At 45.4% G+C, this 15,780-nt stretch overlaps 1 pseudogene; it reads left to right on the plus strand.

Moving 5' to 3' along the window:
• The first annotated feature begins 25 nt into the window (after positions 1-25).
• On the plus strand, positions 26-15,000 carry LOC124029873 (annotated as a pseudogene).
• Positions 15,001-15,780: the final 780 nt, after the last annotated feature.

Here is a 15,780-nt window from a genome sequence, read left to right on the forward strand (position 1 = left end):
TGACTGACTGGGCTGTAGGTCTGTAACAGTAACATGTCTGACTGGGCTGTAGGTCTGTAACAGTAACATGTCTGACTGGGCTGTAGGTCTGCATATTAACATATGCAATGACTGGGCTGTGGAGTCTGTAACAGTAACATGTCTGACTGGGTCTGTAACAGTAACATGTCTGTTGACTGGGCTGTAGATCTTAACAGTAACATGTCTGACTGGGTCTGTAACAGTAACATGTCTGACTGGGCTGGGTCTGTAACAGTAACATGTCTGACTGGGCTGTAGGTCTGTAACAAGTAACATGTCTGACTGGGCTGTAGGTCTGTAACAGTAACATGTCTGACTGGGCTGAGGTCTGTAACAGTAACATGTCTGACTGGGTCTGTAACAGTAACATGTCTGACTAGGTCTGGCTGTCTACTGGGTCTGTAACAGTAACATGTCTGACTAGGTCTGTAACAGTAACATGTCTGAGGTCTGTAACAGTAACATGTCTGACTGGGCTGTGGGTCTGTAACAGTAACATGACTGATGTATTAACATGACTGACTGGGCTGTAGGTCTGTAACAGTAACATGTCTGACTGGGCTGGGTCTGTAACAGTAACATGTCTGACTGGGACATGTTAACATGACTGACTGGGTCTGTAACAGTAACATGTCTGACTGGGCTGTGGGTCTGTAACAGTAACATGTCTGACTGGGTCTGTAACAGTAACATGTCTGACTGGGCTGTGGAGTCTGTAACAGTAACATGTCTGACTGGGCTGTAGGTCTGTAACAGTAACATGTCTGACTGGGTCTGTAACAGTAACATGTCTGACTGGGTCTGTAACAGTAACATGTCTGACTGGGCTGTAGGTCTGTAACAGTAACATGTCTGATTGGGTCTGTAACAGTAACATGACTGACTGGGCTGTAGGTCTGTAACAGTAACATGTCTGACTGGGTCTGTAACAGTAACATGTCTGACTGGGCTGTAGGTCTGTAACAGTAACATGTCTGACTGGGCTGTGGGTCTGTAACAGTAACATGTCTGACTGGGCTGTGGGTCTGTAACAGTAACATGTCTGACTGGGCTGGGCATGTCTGACTGGGTCTGTAACAGTAACATGACTGACTGGGCTGAGGTCTGTAACAGTAACATGTCTGACTGGGTCTGTAACAGTAACATGTCTGACTGGGCGGTCTGTAACGGTAACATGTCTGACTGGGATGTAGGTCTGTAACAGTAACATGTCTGACTGGGCTGTAGGTCTGTAACAGTAACATGTCTGACTGGGCTGTAGGTCTGTAACAGTAACATGTCTAACTGGGCTGTAGGTCTGTAACAGTAACATGTCTGACTGGGCTGTAGGTCTGTAACAGTAACATGTCTGACTGGGCTGTAGGTCTGTAACAGTAACATGTCTGACTGGGCTGTAGGTCTGTAACAGTAACATGTCTGACTGGGATGTAGGTCTGACTGGGTCTGTAACAGTAACATGTCTGACTGGGCTGTAGGTCTGTAACAGTAACATGTCTGACTGGGCTGTAACAGGAAACTGGGCTGTAGGTCTGTGGGTCAGTAACATGTCTGACTGGGCTGTAGGTCTGTAACAGTAACATGTCTGACTGGGCTGTCTGTAACAGTAACATGTCTGACTGGGCTGGTCTAACAGTAACATGTCTGACTGGGCTGGGATAGGTCTGTAACAGTAACATGTCTGACTGAGGCTGGGTCTGTAACAGTAACATGTCTGACCCTGTAGGTCTGTAACAGTAACATGTCTGACTGGGCTGTAGGTCTGTAACAGTAACATGTCTGACTGGGCTGTAGATCTGTAACAGTAACATGTCTGACTGGGCTGTAGGCTGTAGGAGACCAGACAGTGGTTAGTCTCCCTGTAGTTGGTCTGTCCTATGTCTGACTGGGCTGTAGTTGGTCTGTACAGTAACATGTCTGACTGGCATGTAGGTCTGTCCTACTGTAACATGGTCTGACTGTAGTTGGGTCTGTAACCTGGTGTAACATGTCTGACTGGGATGTAGGTCTGTCTAACAGTAACATGTCTGTCTGGTCTCTCTGGCTGTAGATCTGTAACAGTAACATGTCTGTATGTCTGGGCTGTAGGCTGTACCTGGGAGTCAGTCTCTCTGCTCCTGTAGTTGGTCTGGCCTACAGTAACCTGGTCATATGTCTGGTCTCTCTGTCTCCTGTAGTTGGTCTGTCCTACTGTAACCTGGTGTATGACTGGTCTCTCTGTCTCTGTAGTTGGTCTGTCCTACAGTAACATGTCTGGTCTGTCTGTCTGGGCTGTTGGTCTGTCCTACTGTAACATGTCTGACTGGTCTCTGTCTCCTGTAGTTGGTCTGGCCTAGTGTAGACTCAGTCTCATGTAGTTGGTCTGTTACAGTGTGTTGGTCTGTCCTACTGTAACCTGGTGTATGTCTGGTCTCTCTGTCTCCTGTAGTTGGTCTGTCCTACTGTAACCTGGTGTATGTCTGGTCTCTCTGTCTCATGTAGTTGGTCTGGTCTGGTCTCTGTCTCCTGGTCTGTACTGTAACCTGGTGTATGTCTGGTCTCTCTGTCTCATGTAGTTGGTCTGTCCTACTGTAACCTGGTGTATGTCTGGTCTCTCTGTCTCCTGTAGTTGGTCTGGCCTGGTGTATGACTGGTCTCTCTGTCTCATGCTAGTTGGTCTGTCCTACTGTAACCTGGTAATGACTGGTCTCTCTGTCTCCTGTAGTTGGTCTGGTCTCTCTGTCCTGGTCTGTCCTACTGTAACCTGGTGTATGACTGGTCTCTCTGTCTCCTGTAGTTGGTCTGTCCTACTGTAACCTGGTGTATGTCTGGTCTCTCTGTCTCCTGTAGTTGGTCTGGCCTGGTGTATGTCTGGTCTCTCTGTCTCATGTAGTTGGTCTGTCCTACTGTAACCTGGTGTATGTCTGGTCTCTCTGTCTCATGTAGTTGGTCTGTCCTACTGTAACCTGGTGTATGTCTGGTCTCTCTGTCTCATGTAGTTGGTCTGTCCTACTGTAACCTGGTGTCTGTCTGGTCTCTCTGTCTCATTTAGTTGGTCTGTCCTACTGTAACCTGGTGTATGTCTGGTCTCTCTGTCTCCTGTAGTTGGTCTGGCCTGGTGTATGTCTGGTCTCCTCTGGCCTGGTGTATGTGTCTGGTCTCTGTCTCCTGTAGTTGGTCTGTCCTACTGTAACCTGGTGTATGTCTGGTCTCTCTGTCTCATGTAGTTGGTCTGTCCTACTGTAACCTGGTGTATGTCTGGTCTCTCTGTCTCATGTAGTTGGTCTGTCCTACTGTAACCTGTGTATGACTGGTCTCTCTGTCTCCTGTAGTTGGTCTGTCCCTACTGTAACCTGGTGTATGTCTGGTCTCTCTGTCTCCTGTAGTTGGTCTGTCCTACTGTAACCTGGTGTATGTCTGGTCTCTCTGTCTCATGTAGTTGGTCTGTCCTACTGTAACCTGGTGTATGTCTGGTCTCTCTGTCTCCTGTAGTTGGTCTGTCCTACTGTAACCTGGTGTATGACTGGTCTCTCTGTCTCCTGTAGTTGGTCTGTCCTACTGTAACCTGGTGTATGTCTGGTCTCTCTGTCTCATGTAGTTGGTCTGTCCTACTGTAACCTGGTGTATGTCTGGTCTCTCTGTCTCCTGTAGTTGGTCTGTCCTACTGTAACCTGTAACCTGGTGGTCTGTCCTACTGTAACCTGGTGTATGTCTGGTCTCTCTGTCTCCTGTAGTTGGTCTGTCCTACTGTAACCTGGTGTATGTCTGGTCTCTCTGTCTCATGTAGTTGGTCTGTCCTACTGTAACCTGGTGTATGTCTGGTCTCTCTGTCTCCTGTAGTTGGTCTGTCCTACTGTAACCTGGTGTACGACTGGTCTCTCTGTCTCCTGTAGTTGGTCTGTCCTACTGTAACCTGGTGTATGTCTGGTCTCTCTGTCTCTCCTGTAGTTGGTCTGGCCTACAGTAACCTGGTGTATGTCTGGTCTCTCTGTCTCCTGTAGTTGGTCTGTCCTACTGTAACCTGGTGTATGTCTGGTCTCTCTGTCTCCTGGTGTAGTGACTGGTCTTAGTTGGTCTGTCCTACAGTAACCTGGTGTATGTCTGGTCTCTCTGTCTCCTGTAGTTGGTCTGTCCTACTGTAACCTGGTGTATGACTGGTCTCTCTGTCTCCTGTAGTTGGTCTGTCCTACTGTAACCTGGTGTATGTCTGGTCTCTCTGTCTCCTGTAGTAACCTTGGTCTGTCCTAGTTGGTCTGTCCTACTGTAACCTGGTGTATGTCTGGTCTCTCTGTCTCCTGTAGTTGGTCTGTCCTACTGTAACCTGGTGTACGACTGGGTGAAGGCAGCGGTGATGTTTGGGGTGATCAACACTGTGTCTAGACTGGATCATCTGGACCCTCCTCAACCTCCAAAATGTATCACAATGCTCTACGTATTTTCTGAGACGTACGTCAACAGACCTATCACACCTTCTCCCTTCTCCACATCTTTCTGTTTTCAACCAAATCATTTGTTATTTCTCTCCCTCATAGACACTTTGACAGAGGAATAAATGACTGGCTGTGCAAGTAAGTCACCGGCATGTTACATCATTCATAGCAAACATTAGAGCTGTAATCTCAGAGCTGTGTCTGTCTGTGTCTCAAGGTATGTGTCTGTCTGTGTATCCAGGTATATGTCTGTCTGTGTCTCCAGGTATGTGTCTGTCTGTGTATCCAGGTATGTGTCTGTGTCTCCAGGTATGTGTCTGTCTGTGTCTCCAGGTATGTGATTACCTGTGTCTGTGTCTCAGGTATGTGTCTGTCTGTGTCTCCAGGTATGTGTCTGTCTGTGTCTCCAGGTATGTGTCTGTGTCTCCAGGTATGTGTCTGATTACCTGTGTCTGTGTCTCCAGGTATGTGTCTGTCTGTGTCTCCAGGTATGTGTCTGTCTGTGTCTCCAGGTATGTGACTGTCTGTGTCTCCAGGTATGTGTCTGATTACCTGTGTCTGTGTCTCAGGTATGTGTCTGTCTGTGTCTCCCAGGTATGTGTCTGTCTGTGTCTCCAGGTATGTGTCTGTCTGTGTCTCCAGGTATGTGTCTGATTACCTGTCTGTGTCTCAGGTATGTGTCTGATTCTGTCTGTATCCAGGTATGTGTATAATTACCTGTCTGTGTCTCCAGGTATGTGACTGTCTGTGTCTCCAGGTATGTGTATAATTATGTGTCTGTGTCTCCAGGTATGTGTATAATTACCTGTGTCTCCAGGTATGTGTATAATTACCTGTGTCTGTGTCTCCAGGTATGTGTCTGTCTGTGTCTCCAGGTATGTGTCTGTCTGTGTCTCCAGGTATGTGTCTGATTACCTGTGTCTGTGTCTCCAGGTATGTGTCTGTCTGTGTATCCAGGTATGTGTATGATTACCTGTGTCTGTGTCTCCAGGTATGTGTCTGTGTCTCCAGGTATGTGTATAATTACCTGTGTCTGTGTCTCCAGGTATGTGTCTGTCTGTCTCCAGGTATGTGTATAATTCTGTGTCTGTGTCTCCAGGTATGTGTGATTACCTGTCTGTGTCTCCAGGTATGTGACTGTGTCTGTGTCTCCAGGTATGTGTCTCATTACCTGTGTCTGTGTCTCAGGTATGTGATTACCTGTGTCTCTCCAGGTATGTATAATTACCTGTGTCTGTGTCTCCAGGTATGTGTCTGTCTGTGTCTCCAGGTATGTGTATGATTACCTGTCTGTGTCTCCAGGTATGTGTATAATTACCTGTCTGTGTCTCCAGGTATGTGTCTGTGTCTCCAGGTATGTGTCTGTGTCTCCAGGTATGTGTCTAATTACCAGGTATGTGTCTGTGTCTCCAGGTATGTGTATGATTACCTGTGTCTGTGTCTCCAGGTATGTGTATAATTATGTGTCTGTGTCTCAGGTATGTGTATGATTACCTGTGTCTGTGTCTCTCCAGGTATGTGTATAATTACCTGTGTCTGTGTCTCCAGGTATGTGTATGATTACCTGTGTCTGTGTCTCCAGGTAGGTATGATTACCTGTGTCTGTGTCTCCAGGTATGTGTATAATTACCTGTGTCTGTGTCTCCAGGTATGTGTATAATTACCTGTGTCTGTGTCTCCAGGTATGTGTCTGTCTGTGTCTCCAGGTATGTGTATAACTACCTGTGTCTGTGTCTCCAGGTATGTGTCTGATTACCTGTGTCTGTGTCTCCAGGTATGTGTATAACTACCTGTGTCTGTGTCTCCAGGTATGTGTATGATTACCTGTGTCTGTGTCTCCAGGTATGTGTATAATTACCTGTGTCTGTGTCTCCAGGTATGTGTATGATTACCTGTGTCTGTGTCTCCAGGTATGTGTATAATTACCTGTGTCTGTGTCTCCAGGTATGTGTATAATTACCTGTGTCTGTGTCTCCAGGTATGTGTCTGTGTATCCAGGTATGTGTATGATTACCTGTGTCTGTGTCTCCAGGTATGTGTATAATTACCTGTGTCTGTGTCTCCAGGTATGTGTATAATTACCTGTGTCTGTGTCTCCAGGTATGTGTCTGTGTATCCAGGTATGTGTATGATTACCTGTTTCTGTGTCTCCAGGTATGTGTATAATTACCTGTGTCTGTGTCTCCAGGTATGTGTCTGTCTGTGTCTCCAGGTATGTGTATAACTACCTGTGTCTGTGTCTCCAGGTATGTGTATGATTACCTGTGTCTGTGTCTCCAGGTATGTGTATGATTACCTGTGTCTGTGTCTCCAGGTATGTATGATTACCTGTGTCTGTGTCTCCAGGTATGTGTCTGTGTATCCAGGTATGTGTATAATTACCTGTGTCTGTGTCTCCAGGTATGTGTATGATTACCTGTGTCTGTGTCTCCAGGTATGTGTCTGTCTGTGTCTCCAGGTATGTGTATAACTACCTGTGTCTGTGTCTCCAGGTATGTGTCTGATTACCTGTGTCTGTGTCTCCAGGTATGTGTATGATTACCTGTGTCTGTGTCTCCAGGTATGTGTATAACTACCTGTGTCTGTGTCTCCAGGTATGTGTATGATTACCTGTGTCTGTGTCTCCAGGTATGTGTATGATTACCTGTGTCTGTGTCTCCAGGTATGTGTATGATTACCTGTGTCTGTGTCTCCAGGTATGTGTCTGTCTGTGTCTCCAGGTATGTGTATAACTACCTGTGTCTGTGTCTCCAGGTATGTGTATGATTACCTGTGTCTGTGTCTCCAGGTATGTGTATGATTACCTGTGTCTGTGTCTCCAGGTATGTGTCTGTCTGTGTCTCCAGGTATGTGTATAACTACCTGTGTCTGTGTCTCCAGGTATGTGTATGATTACCTGTGTCTGTGTCTCCAGGTATGTGTATAATTACCTGTGTCTGTGTCTCCAGGTATGTGTATGATTACCTGTGTCTGTGTCTCCAGGTATGTGTATAATTACCTGTGTCTGTGTCTCCAGGTATGTGTCTGTCTGTGTCTCCAGGTATGTGTATGATTACCTGTGTCTGTGTCTCCAGGTATGTGTATAATTACCTGTGTCTGTGTCTCCAGGTATGTGTCTGTGTCTCCAGGTATGTGTATGATTACCTGTGTCTGTGTCTCCAGGTATGTGTATAATTACCTGTGTCTGTGTCTCCAGGTATGTGTATAATTACCTGTGTCTGTGTCTCCAGGTATGTGTCTGTGTATCCAGGTATGTGTATGATTACCTGTGTCTGTGTCTCCAGGTATGTGTATAATTACCTGTGTCTGTGTCTCCAGGTATGTGTATAATTACCTGTGTCTGTGTTTCCAGGTATGTGTATAATTACCTGTGTCTGTGTTTCCAGGTATGTGTATAATTACCTGTGTCTGTGTCTCCAGGTATGTGTATAATTACCTGTGTCTGTGTTTCCAGGTATGTGTATGATTACCTGTGTCTGTGTCTCCAGGTATGTGTATGATTACCTGTGTCTGTGTTTCCAGGTATGTGTATGATTACCTGTGTCTGTGTCTCCAGGTATGTGTATGATTACCTGTGTCTGTGTCTCCAGGTATGTGTATAACTACCTGTGTCTGTGTCTCCAGGTATGTGTATGATTACCTGTGTCTGTGTCTCCAGGTATGTGTATAACTACCTGTGTCTGTGTCTCCAGGTATGTGTATGATTACCTGTGTCTGTGTCTCCAGGTATGTGTATAATTACCTGTGTCTGTGTCTCCAGGTATGTGTGTATAATTACCTGTGTCTGTGTCTCCAGGTATGTATAATTACCTGTGTCTGTGTCTCCAGGTATGTGTATGATTACCTGTGTCTGTGTCTCCAGGTATGTGTATGATTACCTGTGTCTGTGTATCCCAGTATGATTACCTGTGTCTGTGTTCCAGGTATGTGTATAATTACCTGTGTCTGTGTCTCCAGGTATGTGTATGATTACCTGTGTCTGTGTCTCCAGGTATGTGTATAACTACCTGTGTCTGTGTCTCCAGGTATGTGTATGATTACCTGTGTCTGTGTCTCCAGGTATGTGTATAATTACCTGTGTCTGTGTCTCCAGGTATGTGTATGATTACCTGTGTCTGTGTCTCCAGGTATGTGTATAATTACCTGTGTCTGTGTCTCCAGGTATGTGTCTGTCTGTGTCTCCAGGTATGTGTATAAGTACCTGTGTCTGTGTCTCCAGGTATGTGTCTGATTATGTGTCTGTGTCTCCAGGTATGTGTATAACTACCTGTCTGTGTCTCCAGGTATGTGTATGATTACCTGTGTCTGTGTCTCCAGGTATGTGTCTGTGTCTGTGTCTCAGGTATGTGTATGTCTGTGTCTCTCCAGGTATGTGTACCTGTCTGTGTCTCCAGGTATGTGTATAATTACCTGTGTCTGTGTCTCCAGGTATGTGTCTGTGTATCCAGGTATGTGTATGATTACCTGTATCTGTGTCTCCAGGTAGGTATAATTACCTGTGTCTGTGTCTCCAGGTCCATGTGTATAATTACCTGTGTCTGTGTCTCCAGGTATGTGTCTGTGTCTCCAGGTATGTGTATGATTACCTGTCTGTGTCTCCAGGTATGTGTATAATTACCTGTGTCTGTGTCTCCAGGTATGTGTCTGTGTCTCCAGGTATGTGTGTCTATATGTGTCTACCTGTGTCTGTGTCTCCAGGTATGTGTGATTACCTGTGTCTGTGTCTCCAGGTATGTGTATAATTACCTGTGTCTGTGTCTCCAGGTATGTGTATGATTCTGTGTCTCCAGGTATGTGTCTGATTACCTGTGTCTGTGTATCCAGGTATGTGTCTGATTACCTGTGTCTGTGTCTCCAGGTATGTGTCTGATTACCTGTGTCTGTGTCTCCAGGTATGTGTCTGTGTCTCCAGGTATGTATGATTCTGTGTCTCCAGGTATGTGTATGATTACCTGTGTCTGTGTCTCCAGGTATGTGTCTGATTACCTGTGTCTGTGTCTCCAGGTATGTGTATAACTACCTGGGAGGGAAGCATGACACTGTGTGGATGAGGCCATTGCTACGCTGTGTACTTTTGGCATCACTGTGCTGTGGCTGGGACCCTGTCAGGTGGTGTTCATCTGGGCCTTCTTCAACTGCTTCGGACTCAACTGAGCTCTGGACTGCCAAGTTCGTCTGCATGGAACCCTTTGCTTCTCTAGAGGTAAGAGAGAGCAATGCTAGTCGATACCTACAAACCTCCAATCATTGCGCTATTGCTAGTTTACATTGGCTCGGAAATAACCATAAACGTCCTCCCTACTGGACACAAGAGACATTAAAAATGGTTTCCACCACGAGTTCATCTGACTCTAGGGAAGTAGGTAAAGGGCCTCTGAAAAAATCACTTCAACACCTTTAACCTGTTGCGACGAGCAATCCGTATCCGGGATCGTAATTATAGACTCAAGCTCATTACCATAACGCAACATTAACTATTCATGAAAAAGTAAAGTGAAATGAAATAAATATATTGGCTCTCAAGCTTAGCCTTTTGTTAACAACACTGTCATCTCAGATTTTCAAAATATGCTTTTCAACCATACCAAAACAAGCATTTGTGTAAGAGTATTGATAGCTAGCATAGCATTAAGCCTAGCATTCAGCAGGCAACATTTTCACAAAAATAAGAAAAGCATTCAAATAAAATCATTTACCTTTGAAGAACTTCGGATGAAGTGAGGAGACTCTCAGTTAGATAGCAAATGTTCAGTTTTTCCAAAAAGACTATTTGTGTAGGAGAAATCGCTCCGTTTTGTTCATCACGTTTGGCTAAGAAAAAAACCCGAAAATTCAGTCATCAAAATGCCATACTTTTTCCAAATTAACTCCATAATATCGACAGAAACATGGCAAACGTTGTTTAGAATCAATCCTCAAGGTGTTTTTCACATATCTATTCGATGATAAGTCATTCGTGGCAGTTGGGTTTCTACTCTGAATCACATGGAAAAAATACATGCAGCTGGAGATTACGCACCAATTTCGATGGAGGACACCAGGCGGACACCTGGTAAATGTAGTCTCTTATGGTCAATCTTCCAATGATATGCCTACAAATACGTCACAATGCTGCAGACACCTCGGGGAAACGACAGAAAGTGTAGGCTCATTCCTGGCGCATTCACAGCCATATAAGGAGACATTGGAACACAGCGCCTCAAAAATCTGTCTCACTTCCTGTTTGAAGTTTCATCTTGGTTTTGCCTGTAGCATTAGTTCTGTGGCACTCACAGACAATATCTTTGCAGTTTTGGAAACGTCAGAGTGTTTTCCTTTCAAATCTGTCAATTATATGCATAGTCGAGCATCTTTTCGTGACAAAATATCTTGTTTAAAACGGGAACGTTTTTCATCCAAAAATGAAATACTGCCCCCAGCGGTTCAAGAGGTTAACTCTCTCTCTCTCTAGATGGCGATGTCTCCTGCTGTGTCTCGTATGATCAGAGCTCTGTTTAACATCTCTCCTCTCCTCTCCTCTCCTCTCCTCTCCTCTCCTCTCCTCTCCTCTCCTCTCCTCTCTCCTCTCCCTCCTCTCTCCTCTCTCCTCTCTCCTCTCCTCTCCTCTCCTCTCTCCTCTCCTCTCCTCTCCTCCAAATGGCGCTGTGTCTCCTATGATCAAAAGTCTGTTTAACATCTTTCCCTCTGCCTCTCCTCTCTTCTCGATGGTGATGTCTCCTGCTGTTTCGTATGATCAGAGCTCTGTTTAACATCTCTCTCTCTTCCTCTCCCTCATCCTGTCCTCTCCTCTAGATGGCGATATCTCCTGCCATGTCTCGTAGGATCAGAGCTCTGTTTAACATCTCCCTCTCCCCTCCTCTAGATGGCGATGTCTCCTGCCATGTCTCGTAGGATCAGAACTCTGTTTAACATCTCCCCTCCCCTCCTCTAGATGGCGATGTCTCCTGCCATGTCTCGTAGGATCAGAGCTCTGTTTAACATCTCCCTCTCCCCTCCTATAGATGGCGATGTCTCCTGCCATGTCTCGTAGGATCAGAGCTGTGTTCAACACCTTTAACTTCTGGACCATCGTCCTCTACAACATCATCGCTCTCAACAGCCTGGAGTTCACTAAGCTGGTCGCCAGGAGACTGCTGCTTAAAGGTAACAGTTAGATTTCCCTCAACAGCCTGGAGTTCACTAAGCTGGTCGCCAGGAGACTGCTGCTTAGAAGTAACAGATAGTTAGATTTCCCTCAACAGCCTGGAGTTCACTAAGCTGGTCGCCAGGAGACTGTTGCTTAAAGGTAACAGATAGATTTCCCCTCAACAGCCTGGAGTTCACTAAGCTGGTCGCCAGGAGACTGCTGCTTAAAGGTAACAGATAGTTAGATTTCCCCTCAACAGCCTGGAGTTCACTAAGCTGAGTGGCCAGGAGACTGCTGCTTAAAGGTAACAGTTAGATTTCCCTCAACAGCCTGGAGTTCACTAAGCTGGACGCCAGGAGACTGTTAACTTAAAGGTAACAGATAGATTTCCCCTCAACAGCCTGGAGTTCACTAAGCTGGTCGCCAGGAGACTGCTGCTTAAAGGTAACAGATAGTTAGATTTCCCCTCAACGGCCTGGAGTTCACTAAGCTGGTCACCAGGAGACTGCTGCTTAGAGGTAACAGATAGATTTCCCCTCAACAGCCTGGAGTTCACTAAGCTGGTCGCCAGGAGACTGCTGCTTAGAGGTAACAGATAGATTCCCCCTCAACAGCCTGGAGTTCACTAAGCTGGTCGCCAGGAGACTGTTGCTTAAAGGTAACAGATAGATTTCCCCTCAACAGCCTGGAGTTCACTAAGCTGGTCGCCAGGAGACTGCTGTAAAGGTAACAGATAGATTTCCCTCAACAGCCTGGAGTTCACTAAGCTGGTCGCCAGGGAGACTGCTGCTTAGAGGTAACAGTTAGATTTCCCTCAACAGCCTGGAGTTCACTAAGCTGGTCGCCAGGAGACTGCTGCTTAAAGGTAACAGATAGATTTCCCCTCAACAGCCTGGAGTTCACTAAGCTGGTCGCCAGGAGACTGCTGCTTAAAGGTAACAGTTAGATTTCCCTCAACAGCCTGGAGTTCACTAAGCTGGTCGCCAGGGAGACTGTTGCTTAAAGGTAACAGATAGATTTCCTTCTGACCTGTCTCTTGATCTCGATGTTGAAGAACGTCAATCTCATACTGAACATGATATTGAACAACTGTTTTGGTTTTGGTACTGGCATACTATGATCACACTATATGTTACTATGTTATATAGTAACTAGACCTAGTATTTCCTTGAGTAACAGTAGACACTATGACTGACTCCTCCGCCTCCAGGCTTCCCCATCACCACCATCACTGTGAGGATAACTAGTATGTTAATGTATATATAGTTATTAGACTATGTTGACTTGTTCCTCCCCCTCCAGGCTTCCCCCTCACCAGCATCACTGTGATGACAACTAGTATGTTACTTTATATATAGTTATTAGACTATGTTGACTTGTTCCTCCCCCTCCAGGCTTCCCCATCACCAGCATCACTGTGATGACAACTAGTATGTTACTTTATATATAGCTATTAGACTATGTTGACATAAGTGATAATGCCCGAGAAACTGCCAATATATCCTCCAAACGTCGGCAAAAAGGGCATTTTCATTTTTACATACAGCGGGAGAACAACACATTCAAATAATGACTTGACATATTTTCATTAAAAACATTATTTTGAAGAATTTATTCATACTATTTCATCCTTCCATAAGATAAAAGTCCCGACACAAATCTAGGGTTGCTACCCAAGCTAGCTGGTCGTTCGTTCTATAGGTTCGGTTGCCAGAGGCAGCGACCCAGCCGTTCAGTCTTTTTTGTTCTGTATCTATAGATAGCGACCCAGCCGTTCAGTCTTTTTGTTCTGTATCGATGGATCGACCCAGATGTTCATTCTACATGTTCCATTGCCATACTGGCTGGCATCGTTCTTATCCCTTGCTTGCTAACTAGCCAACTACAGCTAACTTACAGTCCCACGTCAAAAAGTGCAGCCAGAATAACAGCAAAAGTAACAGCATTTGTTTAAGCAGTTTTCTAGTGACATTTATTTGGATACATCCATAACAATGAGGTGTGATTTCACCTGGTATAGAAAATGTGTTCTCTCATTACGACACTGTTGTTCAGAGGAGCTAGCCAATAACACAGCTAACAACACAGCCAACAACATAACAACAGCCAACAACACAGCCAACAACACCAGTAACAACACAGCCAACAACACAGCCAACAACACAGGCAACAACACAACAACAACACAGCAACAACACAGCAACAAGCCAACAACACAGGCAACAACACACCAACAACACAGCAACAACACAGCAACAACACAGCAACAACACAGCCAACAACACAGCCAACAATACAGCAACTTAACACGCCACAACTCAGCCAACAACACAGCCAACAACACAGCCAACAACACAGCCAACAACACAACCAACAATACAACAACAACAGCCAACAACTCAGCCAACAACACAGCCAACAACACAGCAACAACTTAATAACAACACAGCCAACAACACAGCAACACACAGCCAACCAAGCCAACAACACAGCAATACAGCAACAACACGCTCAGCCAACAACACAGCCAACAACACAGTAACAACACAGCCAACAACACAGCCAACAACACAGCCAACAACACAGCCAACAATACAGCAACAACACGCCAACAACTCAGCCAACAACACAGCCAACAACACAGCAACAACACAGCAACAACACAGCAACAACACAGCCAACAACACAGCCAACAATACAGCAACAACACGCCAACAACTCAGCCAACAACACAGCCAACAACACACCAACAACACAGCCAACAATACAGCAACAACACGCCAACAACTCAGCCAACAACACAGCCAACAACACAGCAACAACACAGCCAACAATACAGCAACAACACGCCAACAACTCAGCCAACAACACAGCCAACAATACAGCAACAACACAGCAACAACCGCCAACAACAGCTGGAATAAGGTGTTAACCAATCAGCATTAAGGATTAGACCCACCAGTTGTATAAATATAGTTATTAGTGTCCCATGTTGACTTGTTCCTCCCCCTCCAGGCTTCCCATCACTGTGTTGATAACTAGTATGTTACTTGATATTTTGTTATTATGATATAGTTATTAGTGTCCCATGTTTGACTTGTTCCTCCCCTCCAGGCTTCCCATCACTGTGTTGATAACTAGTATGTTACTTGATATTTTGTTATTATGATATAGTTATTAGTGTCCCATGTTGACTTGTTCCTCCCCCTCCAGGCTTCCCCATCACCACCATCACTGTCTTCATAGTGACCTATTGTCTTGTCCAGCTCATCAGAGGAGAAGACAGGCTCTGATCGATGACCCCGACCCCATCCCTCCCCCGCCCCCGTTCCTCCCCCGCCCCCGCCCACGCCCCGCCCCCGCCCCCGCCCCCACAACAGTCACGTCCACAGCCCCCATTCAGCTGGTGGTGGACCCCAGCAAGGAAAGCAGAGTAGTGATTGAAGGGTGACAGTGTCTGTCAAAGTCCCAAATGTCTTTATGAGTCATGGTTTCCTCTGTGTCATCATGGAGATATCGAGGCTACAGTTAATCGACCAGGTATATTTAGAAGTTCTTCATAGCAATAAAATCTATTGAGCAGCAATATCTATCTACTGTAATATCGACAAGAGCAATATCTAAGATTTCTACTCAGTCTACTGCCTAAAACACCCTGAGAGTGCTGTCATCAACATAGATTTTCTACAATGTTTTCATCAGAAGTTGTGTTTCATTGCTAATCATGTAAAACTGCCTTTATTGTAATTAAATCCTCTAAGTGGTGCTCAAAGATGTGATTTTACCTAAGATCCACACCTCTGGTTGTAACTAAGATACACACCTCTGGTTTTTAACTAAGATCCACACCCCTCTGGTTTTAACTAAGGATCCACACCTCTGGTTTTAACTAAGATACACACCTCTGGGAGTCTTGTGGTTTTAACTAAGATCCACACCTCTGGTTTAACTAAGATACACACCTCTGGGACTCTTGTGGTTTTAACTAAGATCACCTCTGGTTTAACCTAAGATACACCTCTGGGACTCTTGTGGTTTAACTATGATCCACACCTCTGGTTTTAACTAAGATCCACCTCTGGTTTCTGGCCTTTAAGACACACACCTCTGGTTTAACTAGATACACACCTCTGGTTCCAACTTCTAAGATTACACACCTCCTCTGGTTTTAACTAAGATACACACCTCTGGTTTTTAACTAAGATACACACCTCTGGGAGTCTTATG

Source organism: Oncorhynchus gorbuscha, unplaced genomic scaffold, assembly GCF_021184085.1.
Source record: "Oncorhynchus gorbuscha isolate QuinsamMale2020 ecotype Even-year unplaced genomic scaffold, OgorEven_v1.0 Un_scaffold_8029, whole genome shotgun sequence".
In the NCBI taxonomy this organism is placed as follows: Eukaryota; Metazoa; Chordata; class Actinopteri; order Salmoniformes; family Salmonidae; genus Oncorhynchus; species Oncorhynchus gorbuscha.